At 38.9% G+C, this 12900-nt stretch overlaps 1 long non-coding RNA gene across 1 annotated transcript in view; it reads left to right on the top strand.

Moving 5' to 3' along the window:
- LOC133537594 (uncharacterized) overlaps positions 1-12900 on the top strand; it is a 247693-nt gene that overhangs the window by 213080 nt on the left and 21713 nt on the right. The gene's annotated exons all lie outside the window — the stretch shown is intronic.

Raw genomic sequence — 12900 nt, 5'->3', positions numbered from 1 at the left:
GTAAAGTGGCCGTGCCAGCAACTTGGGGGTTGCAGGTTCAATTCCCGCTTCTGCCATCCTAGTCACTGCCGTTGTGTCCTTGGGCAAGACACTTTACCCACCTGCTTCCAGTGCCACCCACACTGGTTAGAATGTAATTTCGATTTTGGGTTTCACTATGTAAAGCGCTTTGAGTCACAAGAGAAAAAGCGCTTTATAAATATAATTCACTTCACTTCACTAGTGTTGGTTCACAGTGTGGCACATATTTGTAACTGTCTTAAAGTTGTTTATATGGCCACCCTCAGTGTGACCTGTATGGCTGATGACCAAGCTTGCATTGCATTAGTATGAGTATTAGCGGTGAATGCGGTGTTACAGCGAAACCGCCGCTGTATAATACCGGCGAGCCAGCTTTCATATTGCCTCAAGGGCCAAATGAAAATACACGGCGGGCCAGAGTTTGACACCCATGCTCGAAGGGGAACCCAACAATGGGCCCTGGCCATATGATTATGAAACATTGCCTAAAATATCATCTATCATTTAACCTAAAGTCATCTAGTGCAACTTTTAACAGATCTAAAGCAGGGGTGTCAAACTAATTTTAGATCGGCGGCCACATGGAGAAAAATCTACTCCCAACACAGTGGTGAACATGCCCTTTCCCAACTACTTTGGCACGTCTTGCAGCCATGCAATTCTAAGTTATTTATCATTTGCAAAAAAAATAAAAATAAAGTTTATGAGTTTAAACATCAAATATATTGTCTTTGTAGTGCATTCAACTGAATTACTAAAACTAAAAGACATTGTAGAATTCAATACTTTATTACTGTTCAAAGCGAGAAATAAAGTTCTTCAGAAGGACATACAAAAGTTATTTGTGTTCACATCTGAAGATGAGAACCACAGAAGGCCGTATGACTTTAAACATCCAAGAGCGCCAACAAAATTTGAAACAAATGTGCTTGTCTGTTGTTGGTGTGAAAGCATGGAATCCTCTAAACAAATACTTTAAAAGCTGTAAGAATATATTTGTATTTAAAAAGAGTTATAAAAAGAGAAAACTGGAATTATATCAAACTGAGTTTTGATTTAGATTGGACGTGTCATTGTGAAAGTGCTTAAAGGAAAATGGAAAAGTATGTTGGAGTTTGGGTGTTGGTGGAGGGAACAGTTATAAAGTCATCTAAAATACTGTAATTTGTGTTAAAAAGCGGGCAGATAAATATAAGAATATTATTCTTCCATCTGCTCCTTTCTGACCATGGAAATGTATAAGAAAAAAAACAAAAAAAAACAATGAAAGTGTCAATTGTACGTGGCTTGTAAATATGCATTTTCATGAAAGGAATAAAAATTGATGATGATGATGATGAATGCACGCGGCATGATAACTTAAAAATAAAGACAACTTCAGATTGTTGTCTTAGTTTAAAAATAGAACAAGTACATTCTGAAAATGTACGATTCATAATGTTTTTTTTTTTTACACTTACATGATGCGGTTAATAGTTTTCTACCTTTATTTGTCTTTATTTATACTTTCTGAATGAATTATGTGATTATGTTCATCACTCATTGGTGTTAATTTTCAATCCATCAAGATACAAAAATTATATCAAAATCAAATTAAGTATGTTATTTATGTAGTTTGCTCAATTTACTGGGCCGGTGCACTAAATAAAATCATGTGGTTTATTTTGTACATATGTAGAATCATCTACAAAGATACAAATAATTGCTATTTCGACATACAGTGGACACATTTAGAACAGCTGTGTCTTTCATTCTAAAATTTTATTTTTATACTTAGCAAACTCATTTCGTGGGCCGGATAAAACCTGTTAGCGGGCCAGGATCCGGCCCCCGGGCTGTACATTTGACACCCCTAAACTAAAGCATCCGGATGCGCTTTTACATGTTGCTACTCATGCACTACCAAATCAGACATTTAGAGAAGGCCAGCCTCTCTCCATTCACTGCCTGATTCCAAATATCGAAATACAAACCCAAAACGTTATGTGCAGTTATTTTTACAAATGTCGATTATGCCTAAAGGACAGATGGATGAATTTCCAGTCCTTACGGTACCCCGGTTTTATCCTTATGATGGACTTTGACTCTCGTTGGCTGGCTTGTAACTCGGTGCTGAGCTACAAATAGTGCGTTCTCGTCAAGGCGAAAACAATTGAGTCCTATTTGACAACAACAACCTTCTTTACCGTCTGTAAACCAGACCTGGCGGAAAGGGCGTGGAGGTTTTGCTCGCCTGCTGCAGATTGAGCAAAACGAAAACAACAAGACACACTCGGCTGTCAGCAGTCTTTGGCTTCCCACTAATGATGGCGGTGTGACAAATATGTTTATATGCGTCGTGGGAGAAACTTTCAGCGGGAATTCATGGGTCCGAAATTGGCTTTGGCGGATAAAGAACTGAAGACTTGGTCTAACTTATCCCATGTACAGCGTGGTCATAAAATTACTGTAATTTAATTGCTCCACTTGCCAGTTATTAATGATAAATACCACCTTGCTCTTTAAGTATCAACATAATTCACAAAATCAAACCCTTTAGCATGCTTGCTCATGGATGGACACTGTATTTTATAATAATGTGACCAGTCCCCCCACCAGTTATTAATGTAAGCGCCACCTTCCATTATAGAAATCAACAGTCGATAAAAATTAACCCAAGGCGTAAATAATGTCTGCATGGACAAATGCCCATGTGCATTATACATGCCATAAAATTAAAACAATCCATTACTCTTTATGCCAGTTATTAATGACAACTGCCACCTTGCATTTAATTATTAATATAATGTCTACAAAGCTTTGTTTTAAAATAAAGCCGTCTATAAGGTTGCTCATGCAAAGGCACATGTGCAATGTCAATGTCATGTAACTGTGATCACTCCTCTCACCAGTTATTATTGATAACTACCACCTTGTTCTATAAGTAACAAAATAATCCACACAATCTAATCATTCAGCATGTTTGCTCATGCATGGACACATTGACACTGTATTTAATAATAATAATGTGACCAGTCCCCCCACCAGTTATTAATGTAAGCGCCACCTTCCATTATAGAAATCAATAGTCAATAAAAATTAAGCCAAGGCATAAATAATGTCTGCATGGACACATGCCCACGTGCATTATACATGCCGTAAAATTAAAACAATCCATTACTCTTTACGCCAGTTATTAATGACAACTGCCACCTTGCAATTAATTATTAATAGAATGTTTACGAATCTTTGTTTTAAAATAAAGCCGTCTTTATGGTTGCTCATGCAAAGGCACATGTGCAATGTCAATGTCATGTAACTGTGATCACTCCTCTCACCAGTTATTATTGATAACTACCACCTTGTTCTATAAGTAACAAAATAATCCACACAATCAAATCATTCAGCATGTTTGCTCATGCATGGACACATTGACACTGTATTTTATAATAATGTGACCAGTCCCCCCACCAGTTATTAATGTAAGCGCCACCTTCCATTATAGAAATCAACAGTCAATAAAAATTAACCCAAGGCGTAAATAATGTCTGCATGGACAAATGCCCATGTGCATTATACATGCCATAAAATTAAAACCATCCATTACTCTTTACGCCAGTTATTAATGACAACTGCCACCTTGCATTTAATTATTAATATAATGTCTACAAAGCTTTGTTTTAAAATAAAGCCGTCTATAAGGTTGCTCATGCAAAGGCACATGTGCAATGTCAATGTCATGTAACTGTGATCACTCCTCTCACCAGTTATTATTGATAACTACCACCTTGTTCTATAAGTAACAAAATAATCCACACAATCAAATCATTCAGCATGTTTGCTCATGTATGGACACATTGACACTGTATTTAATAATAATGTGACCAGTCCCCCCACCAGTTATTGATGTAAGCGCCACCTTCCATTATATAAATCAATAGTCAATAAAAATTAAGCCAAGGCATAAATAATGTCTGCATGGACATATGCCCACGTGCATTATACATGCCATAAAATTAAAACAATCCATTACTCTTTATGCCAGTTATTAATGACAACCGCCACCTTGCAATTAATTATTAATAGAATGTCTACGAATCTTTGTTTTAAAATAAAGCCGTCTTTAAGGTTGCTCATGCAAAGACACATGTTCAATGCCAATGTAATATAACTGTGATCACTAAGCTCACCAGTTATTATTGATAACTACCACCTTGTTCTATAAGTAACAAAATAATCCACAAAATCAAATCATTCAGCATGCTTGCTCATGCATGGACACATTGACACTGTATTTAATAATAATGTGACCAGTCCCCCCACCAGTTATTAATGTAAGCGCCACCTTCAATTATAGAAATCAATAGTCCATAAAAATTAAAGCCAAGGCGTAAATAATGTCTGCTTGGACACATGCCCACGTGCATTATACATGGCATAACATTAAAACAATCCATTACTCTTTACGCCAGTTATTAATGACAACTGCCACCTTGCAATTAATTATTAATAGAATGTCTACGAATCTTTGTTTTAAAATAAAGCCGTCTTTAAGGTTGCTCATGCAAAGGCACACGTGCAATGCCAATGTAATATAACTGTGATCACTAAGCTCACCCGTTATTATTGATAACTACCACCTTGTTCTATAAGTAACAAAATAATCCACAAAATCAAATCTTTCAGCATGCTCGCTCATGCATGGACACATTGACACTGTATTTAATAATAATTTGACCAGTCCCCCCACCAGTTATTAATGTAAGCCCCACCTTCCATTATAGAAATCAATAGTCCATAAAAATTAAAGCCAAGGCGTAAATAATGTCTGCTTGGACACATGCGCACGTGCAATATACAGGCCATAAAATCAAAATAACCGATTACTTCTTACGCCAGTTATTAATGACAAATGCCACATTGAATTTAATCATTAACAAAAAGTCTCTGAATCTTTGTTTTAAAATAAAGCCATCTATAAGGTTGCTAATGCAAAGGCACATGTGAAATGTCAATGTCATATAATCGTGATCACTCCTCTCACCAGTTATTAATGGCAAGCATCACTTTTCATTATAGAAATATTTTATTCACCGAGCAAAGGCATTATCGTTTCTGCATAGACATATCCACACATGCAATATACATGTCATCCAATGAAAGCAATCTATTATCCCTCACACCAGTTATTGATGAAAACTGCCACTTTGCATTTACTCACAAATAGAAAGTCTCCATAATGTTTTTAAAATAAAAGCATCCGCAAGGTTGCTCATGCAAAGGCACGTGTGCAATTTCTATGTCATATAATTGTGATCACTCCTCCCGCCAGTTAATAAATGATAAGCATAACTTCGCATAATAGTAGTCACTCGAACTAATGAATTTTCCCCAAAATCAAAGGCACAGTATGTTCATTCAAAAAAAGGCTCATGCACACATGTAACGTACATGTCTTAAGATCAACACAATTGATTACTCCTCCTGCAAGTTAATAATGAAAACCACCATTTTGCATTGAAATGTAAATAAACAATCTAAAATAGTAAAATAAAAATAAAACAATCTGTACGTTTTCTCATGCAAAGGCAAATGTGCCATGTCTATGTCATATAACTGTGATCACTCCTCCCACCAGTTAATAATTATAAGCATCACTTTGCATAATTTTAATCACGGGAAATAATGAACCGTCCACAAAATCAAAGGCACAGTATTTTCATTGAAGAACAGGTGCATGGACACGTGCAATGTACATGTCCTATAGTTAATGTGATTGATTCTCCTGCCAGTTGTTAATGATAACTACCACCACCTTGTATTGAATTAGGAAAAAAAAAAATGTTTCCAGATTATTCTCCCAAAAACAAAAGCCACCAGTACAATCACTTATGAACAGGCTTGTGCTCGCTTGCAATTTATGTGTCATAGATGTGAGATCACTTTTCCTGCCACTTGTTAATGTTAAGCAGGATATACATCAACAGAACCAATGAGTAGTCCATAAAAATTAAAGCCAAAGTGACCTTATTCATTCATAGGCATGTGCATACACACAATGTACATGTTGTATAATTAATGCAATAGATTGATACTCCTGACAGTTCTTAATGATAATTACCACCCTGTATAAAAATAGAAATAAAAAGTCACTAAAAAAATCAAAACTGTCTCCTTGGTTCGTATAGCGAGCACATGTGCAATGTTTTTGTCAATGATTCACAAACTATAGTACGCATATCACTAGTTCCATCTCGTGGTGTGCCAAATATTTGATTGTTTTATATTCCTATATTTAAACATAGTGTTACTTCAAACTGTGTGCAATGCTACATTGGCCAAAAATATTAAATACACTTGATAAAGAAAACAGCTGCCTTGTTTTCAACGAATATTTAGACCTAATATGCAATAATATTTTATTGCTAGTCATTATGGTGGTACTTGGAGAGCCAAGTGTTTTCTGAGGTAGTACTTGGTGGAACAAGTTTGAGAAGCACAATATACAGTGGGGCAAAAAAGTATTTAGTCAGCCACCGATTGTGTAAGTTCTCCCACTTAAAATGATGACAGAGGTCTGTCATTTTCATCATAGGTACACTTCAACTGCGAGAGACAGAATGTGAAAAAAAAAATCCAGGAATTCAAATTGTAGGAATTTTAAATAATTTATTTGTAAATTACGGTGGAAAATAAATATTTGGTCAACCATTCAAAGCTCTCACTGATGGAAGGAGGTTTTGGTTCAAAATCTCACGATACATGGCCCCATTCATTCTTTCCTTAACACGGATCAATCGTCCTGTCCCCTTAGCAGAAAAACAGCCCCAAAGCATGATGTTTCCGCCCCCATGCTTCACAGTAGGCGTGGTGTTCTTGGAATGCAACTCAGTATTCTTCTTCCTCCAAACACGACGAGTTGAGTTTATACCAAAACGTTCTATTTTGGTTTCATTTGACCACATGACATTCTCCCAATCCTCTGCTGTATCATCCATGTATCCATTTTGGTATAAACTCAACTCGTCGTGTTTGGAGGAAGAAGAATACTGAGTTGCATCCCAAGAACACTATACCTACTGTGAAGCATGGGGCTGGAAGCATCATGCTTTGAGGCTGTTTTTCTGCTAAGGGGACAGGACGATTGAGGAAAGAATGAATGGGGCCATGTATGGTGAGATTTTGAGCCAAAACCTCCTTCCATCAGTGAGAGCTTTGAATGGTTAACCAAATACTTATTTTCCACCATAATTTACAAATAAATTCTTTAAAATTCTTACAATCTGAATTCCTGTATTTTTTTTTTCACATTCTTTCTCTCACAGTTGAAGTGTACCTATGATGAAAATTGCAGACCTCTGTCATCATTTTAAGCGGGAGAACTTGCACAATCGTTGGCTGACTAAATACTTTTTTGCCCCACTGTTTGTACATATAATTCATGTGATCATTCCTCCCACCTGTTATTAATGAATCAACCTTGTGCTGTCTTTTTTTTTTTTTTGTTTTAGTTATTAGCTATTTCATATGCTTTATTACACAGCATGTGGATGTATGAACAGCAATGCTTCATGAAATAAAATGCACGGATGTGTTTAAATGACCACTTTTAATAGATCAACACATAGTGAGGCGGTATACATTTTTTGACAGAAGGTCTCAGACACAGAATACACATTGAACCACTGCCTTTGTGAGCTGTCCACATTTCACTGTCTGTAGACTAGAGACAACAAGCTGTTGTTCCACAAACAAGCTATGCCATGAAACCAAGACAACCAAGCAGATAATGAAGAGCAGTATAGGTGCTAGTGGAGTGTGAGCTCTGTCTGAGGCACGCGGCTGGAGCCTTATTTATTTGTATGTGATTTTTAAACCCAGGTCACTCTAATGAAAGACGAGGAGGGGTGTGTTCATTTGCAGTTGATTATAATGTATATCCCAGAGGCAGCAACAGAGTTTGGCTCATTAATCAAAGTCGATACATTCTTGAATGTAAACATGACATCGGTCCAAAGGTGCAAGGGAAGATAAATTAGGCTGGAAATGTGTAATGAGACACAGTTAACAGAAACATTTTGTGAAATATTGTGTGCAAGTGCCAAGGTTAAGCAGTTTTACAAACTTTTCTCTGCACTGGGACCCTTCCTGACACATGCAGTATTTAACACCGTGGTAGAAAGACTCATTAAAATGCTGTTTATTTCAAGTGCATGCCCACATGTGCCTGTGTGTTTTGTAAATGGCATGCAGCAACAATCTATTACTAGTATTCACCAAATGTGAATATCAATCTTTTATGTCTGTCCTATCTCAAACTTCTCAGAATGTCCAGGGACACATCGACAATGTTATTTATTTGACTTTTATGCTCTGTGTGAATAACATTTTCATATTAATCCATGCCTCAGAGGCACACCATTATGACTTGAGCCAAGGCAACATTCTTTTATGGTTTCTTCTCACTGCAAGGAAAATGAATTAAGCAAGAGCCCCTAGATTTGGGCCCTGAGGCATGCCAGAGATTATTGATAATGATTGTATTAGGGAGCTTGGTGAGGTTGTTGTCAGAGGCCTGAAAAAATAGGAAATACAGACAAGAGCAAAGCAAATACTGGAGACAATTATTTAATCTTTATATGTCAGCTTCAGGAAATTAAAGTAACAAATCATACATTCACAACTAGTACGTTATAAGATTCTGTAGCTTATGAGGACATGAGAAGTTTGAATAAACCTGGCCAATCCACCTTGGCAGCTGTTTAGCTTGATTTATGCAGGTGACTAATTTCAAAACCTCGGAGAGCTGTGCTCTGATCTTGCCTAATATACTTACATGTAGTGTGCAAAAGGGCTTTAATGCAACAGTTTGCAAGATCTTTTACACCAATACTAAGAATACTTGAGAAAACTTAAAGGACATATTACTACCCTTTAAACAGCTGGGTGAACATAATAAGACCGGTGGCCAAGGTGTTGCATAACAATGTGCATCATGGCGTGGAATTGCATTAACAATGGATAATGTTCTCTACAAGTCAACTGTATGTCTCCTACTGAAGAATGAACGGGAATCAACACACTGGTTTGAAAACACTGTGTTTAAGTCCAAACACAGGTAAGATGAATGCATAACATGTTGGAACCTCTACAGTTACAGGATAGTGGTCTATTGGTTGGGATTTCAATAGTTTTGTCCTAAACAAAATCAATCAATCAATCAATGTTTATTTATATAGCCCTAAATCACAAATGTCTCAAAGGACTGTACAAACCATTACGACTACGATATCCTTGGAAGAACCCACATAAGGGCAAGGAAAACTCACACCCAGTGGGCATGGAGAATTCACACCCAGTGGGACGCCAGTGACAATGATGACCATGAGAAACCTTGGAGAGGACCTCCAATGTGGGAAACCTCCCCCCCTCTAGGGGACCGAAAGCAATGGATGTCGAGCGGGTCTAACATAATACTGTGAAAGTTCAATCCATAGTGGCTCCAACTCAGCCGCGAGAGTTCAGTTCAAAGCGGATTCAAGACAGCAGCGAGAGTCCCGTCCACAGGAAACCATCCCAAGCGGAGGCGGATCAGCAGCGTAGAGATGTCCCCAACCGATACACAGGCAAGCGGTCCATCCTGGGTCTCGACTCTGGACAGCCAGTACTTCATCCATGGTCATCGGACTGGACCCCCTCCACAAGAGAGGGGGGGGGCATAGGAGAAAAAGAAAAGAAGCGGCAGATCAACTGGTCTAAAAAGGAGGTCTATTTAAAAGCTAGAGTATACAAATGAGTTTTAAGGTGAGACTTAAATGCTTCTACCAAAATAACGACATATAATCAGTGGCAAAGGTATATTTAGTGTTGCAAAACATAGTTGATGCTCGCTGATGTACACTGACACCTTGCTTATAACAATAATAATAATAACAATAATAGTAATATATTTCATTTTTAAAAAAGCTTTTTAAATTGAGCGAACCACCTCAAAGTGTTAGTGTATTAAAAAAATAATACCTGTAATAATGATAAAAATATTTAAAAAAATATAATAAAAACTAGAACAGCCTAATAGCTAGAACTACTATGCATATATCTCTAAAAAGGCCTTTTTTAAAAAGAAGGGTTTTTAAGCCTTTTTTAAAAGCATCCACAGTCTGTGGTGCCCTCAGGTGGTCAGGGAGAGCGTTCCACAGACTGGGAGAGGCGGAGCAGAAAGCCTGGCCTACCATAGTGTGTAGCTTTGTCCTTCGAGGTTGGAGCAGGTTAGTCTGTTTGGAGCGTATGTATTGCAGTTTCTGAATGTTCTTGCCGAGGATCCCGACAAGAAGTGCGTTGCAGTAGTCGAGCCTGGATGAGACAAAGGCGTGGATGTGCCTCTCGACATCGTAGAGAGTGAGCGAGGGGTGGAGTTTAGCAATTTTTCTTCAGGTGGTAGAAGGAAGTCTTGCACAGTTGTTTTATTTGAACCTCAAAGGTCAGGTGGGGTCCATTCTAACAACCAGATTAGTGACTGAGGATGAGAGGTGAATGTCGTGGCCGGAGAAGGTGATGTTGGTGATGGTGTATGACTGAGTCTGATGCTTCAGGTTGGTTTGACTTAGTTTTTTTTGCCAAATTTTCTCCAAGACTTAGATGGAAACTTTGAATGCAATAGGGCTTGAAAGGGCACATGAGTTACCAATGCATTGTGGGTGCTGGATAGCCATTGTTGCTGGATAGCAACAAACTATTAAAATGGGTCGTTCAAAAACAATCAACAAATCAATCAACATTTATTTATATAGCTCTGAATCAAAAATGTCTCAAAGGGCTGCACAAACCACAACTAGATCCTCGGATCTGGTCACACATCAGGGCAGGAAAGAACTCAACCCAATGGGAACTCAGACTTAGTTAAAGTACCAATGATTGTCACACACACACTAGGTGGGGCAAAATGATTCTCTGCATTTGACCCATAACCCTTGTTCACCTCCTGGGAGGTGAAGGGGAGCAGTGAGCAGCAGCGGTTGGCCACGCCCGGGAATCATTTTTGGTTATTTAACCCCCAATTCCAATCCAAGATGCTGAATGCCAAGCAGGGAGGTAATGGGTCCCATTTTTATAGTCTTTGTCATGACTCCACTGGTAGACAAACTTTATTGAGCCACAAGGAAAATTGTTCTACAAAGTAGCAGTGGGAAGTATTTAAAGTATTCTCAAATACTAATCTATGAATAAAAGTATTGCTTTTTTTCCCCCCCCCCAAATAGTGTGCATTGTTCGTAACCCGCAGCTAGCTTAGCTTAGCTTGGCTAACGCTAACAGCCTACTAAATACTACATGTGAAACAGAATAAAACAGGCTTTGATTCAGACTTACAAGTGTGAGAAAGCCGTGAACACAGCAACATGCACCAGGTGATGTCGTGATGTTTAATCCTCTCACGGCTGCTATCCACGTTATTTGTTGTCTCTTTATTGGTTTACTAACCCGTTTTTATGCTAACAATGAGACAAATCTCAACAAATCTTTTTTTATTTTTTTCTGAAGCGATCATGACACACATTGTGGCAGTTAATTACGGTAGGTGGCATGTTTGTGCCATGTTTTGAACTAGTTACAAAAAAAGAACACAACACTAGGACAGAGTCCTACAAACAGCCAGGTAAACAAACTGGACTTAGACTCCCTTTTTTTATTGTCATTCGCATTTGAACTTTACAAAACAGATAAGAACGGAATTTGGTTGTATTAGCTCATGGTGGTGCAGCATAAAAAAAAAACAATAAGGTGCAGATATAAATAAATGGATTACTGTGCAAATAAATATATTGCACTTTTGCATATGCATCCAGGTTTATGGAAGTATGTTATATTGTCTTTATATTCCAGCAAGTTAATCCATTTTTGGGGGGATCCTTATGGTGCAATCAAGAGTTTTACAGCCTGTGGGAAGAAGCTGTTACAGAAACTGGAGGTTCTGCTTCGGAGGCTGCGGAACCTCCTTCTAGAGTCCAGCAGTGAAAACAGGCCTTGGTGGGGGTGGGAGGTGTCTCTTCAGATTTTCTGAGCCTTGGTCAGGCAGCGGCTTTTTGCGATCTCCTGGATAGGAGGAAGAGGAGTCTTCCTCACCACTCTCTGGAGAGTCTTCCAGTTTGAAGCACTGTAGGCTCCAGTCCAGATACAGATGCAGTTGGTCAGTAGGCTCTCTATAGTACCTCTGTAGAACGTGGTGAGAATAGGGGGAGGTTTCTGCACTCCCAGGAACTTGGTGCTGCTTACGATATCCACCGCTGTGCTGTTGATGAAGAGTGGAGTGTGGCTGGACTGGTGCTTCCTGAAGTCCACGATGATCTCCTTGGTCTTGTCGACGTTCTGCACCAGTCAACCAGATGCTTCACCTCTTCCCTGTAGTCCATGTCGTCGATGTCACAGATGAGGCCCACTACTGTTGTGTCGTCCGCATACTTCACAATGTGGTTAGTAGTGGACCTGGCGCAGCGGTCATGGGTCATCAATGTGAACAGCATAGGACTCAGGACTCAGGGGGAGATGGCACTGGAGGTGCTGTCGCCCACTCTCACAGACTGGGGTCTGTCAGTGAGGAAGTCAAGCAGCCAGTTGCATAAGGGGGTACTGAATCCAAGGGGGGCCAGTTTGCTCACCAAATGCTGCGGGATGATGGTGTTGAATGCCGTCATGTCCAGAAAGAACCACTATGTGTTGTGTTTCCATGTCAGACTTTCGAGCCCAAATTCTTAGGGCGTTGAACCGCATGCACTGTGTCATCCCCTATGCTTGTGCTGCTCTGCTAAACGACCCTTACCCCCTGCTGTGGTGGCATATGTTAATAAAATGCACCGCATGGCTGACTCTGCTCCCTAATTTACTCCCGAGTGTGAAAATTAATGT

Source organism: Nerophis ophidion, linkage group LG18, assembly GCF_033978795.1.
Source record: "Nerophis ophidion isolate RoL-2023_Sa linkage group LG18, RoL_Noph_v1.0, whole genome shotgun sequence".
NCBI lineage: Eukaryota > Metazoa > Chordata > Actinopteri > Syngnathiformes > Syngnathidae > Nerophis > Nerophis ophidion.
The sequence above is the reverse complement of the archived record's forward strand: the minus strand, read 5'-3'. Positions and strand labels throughout refer to the sequence as shown.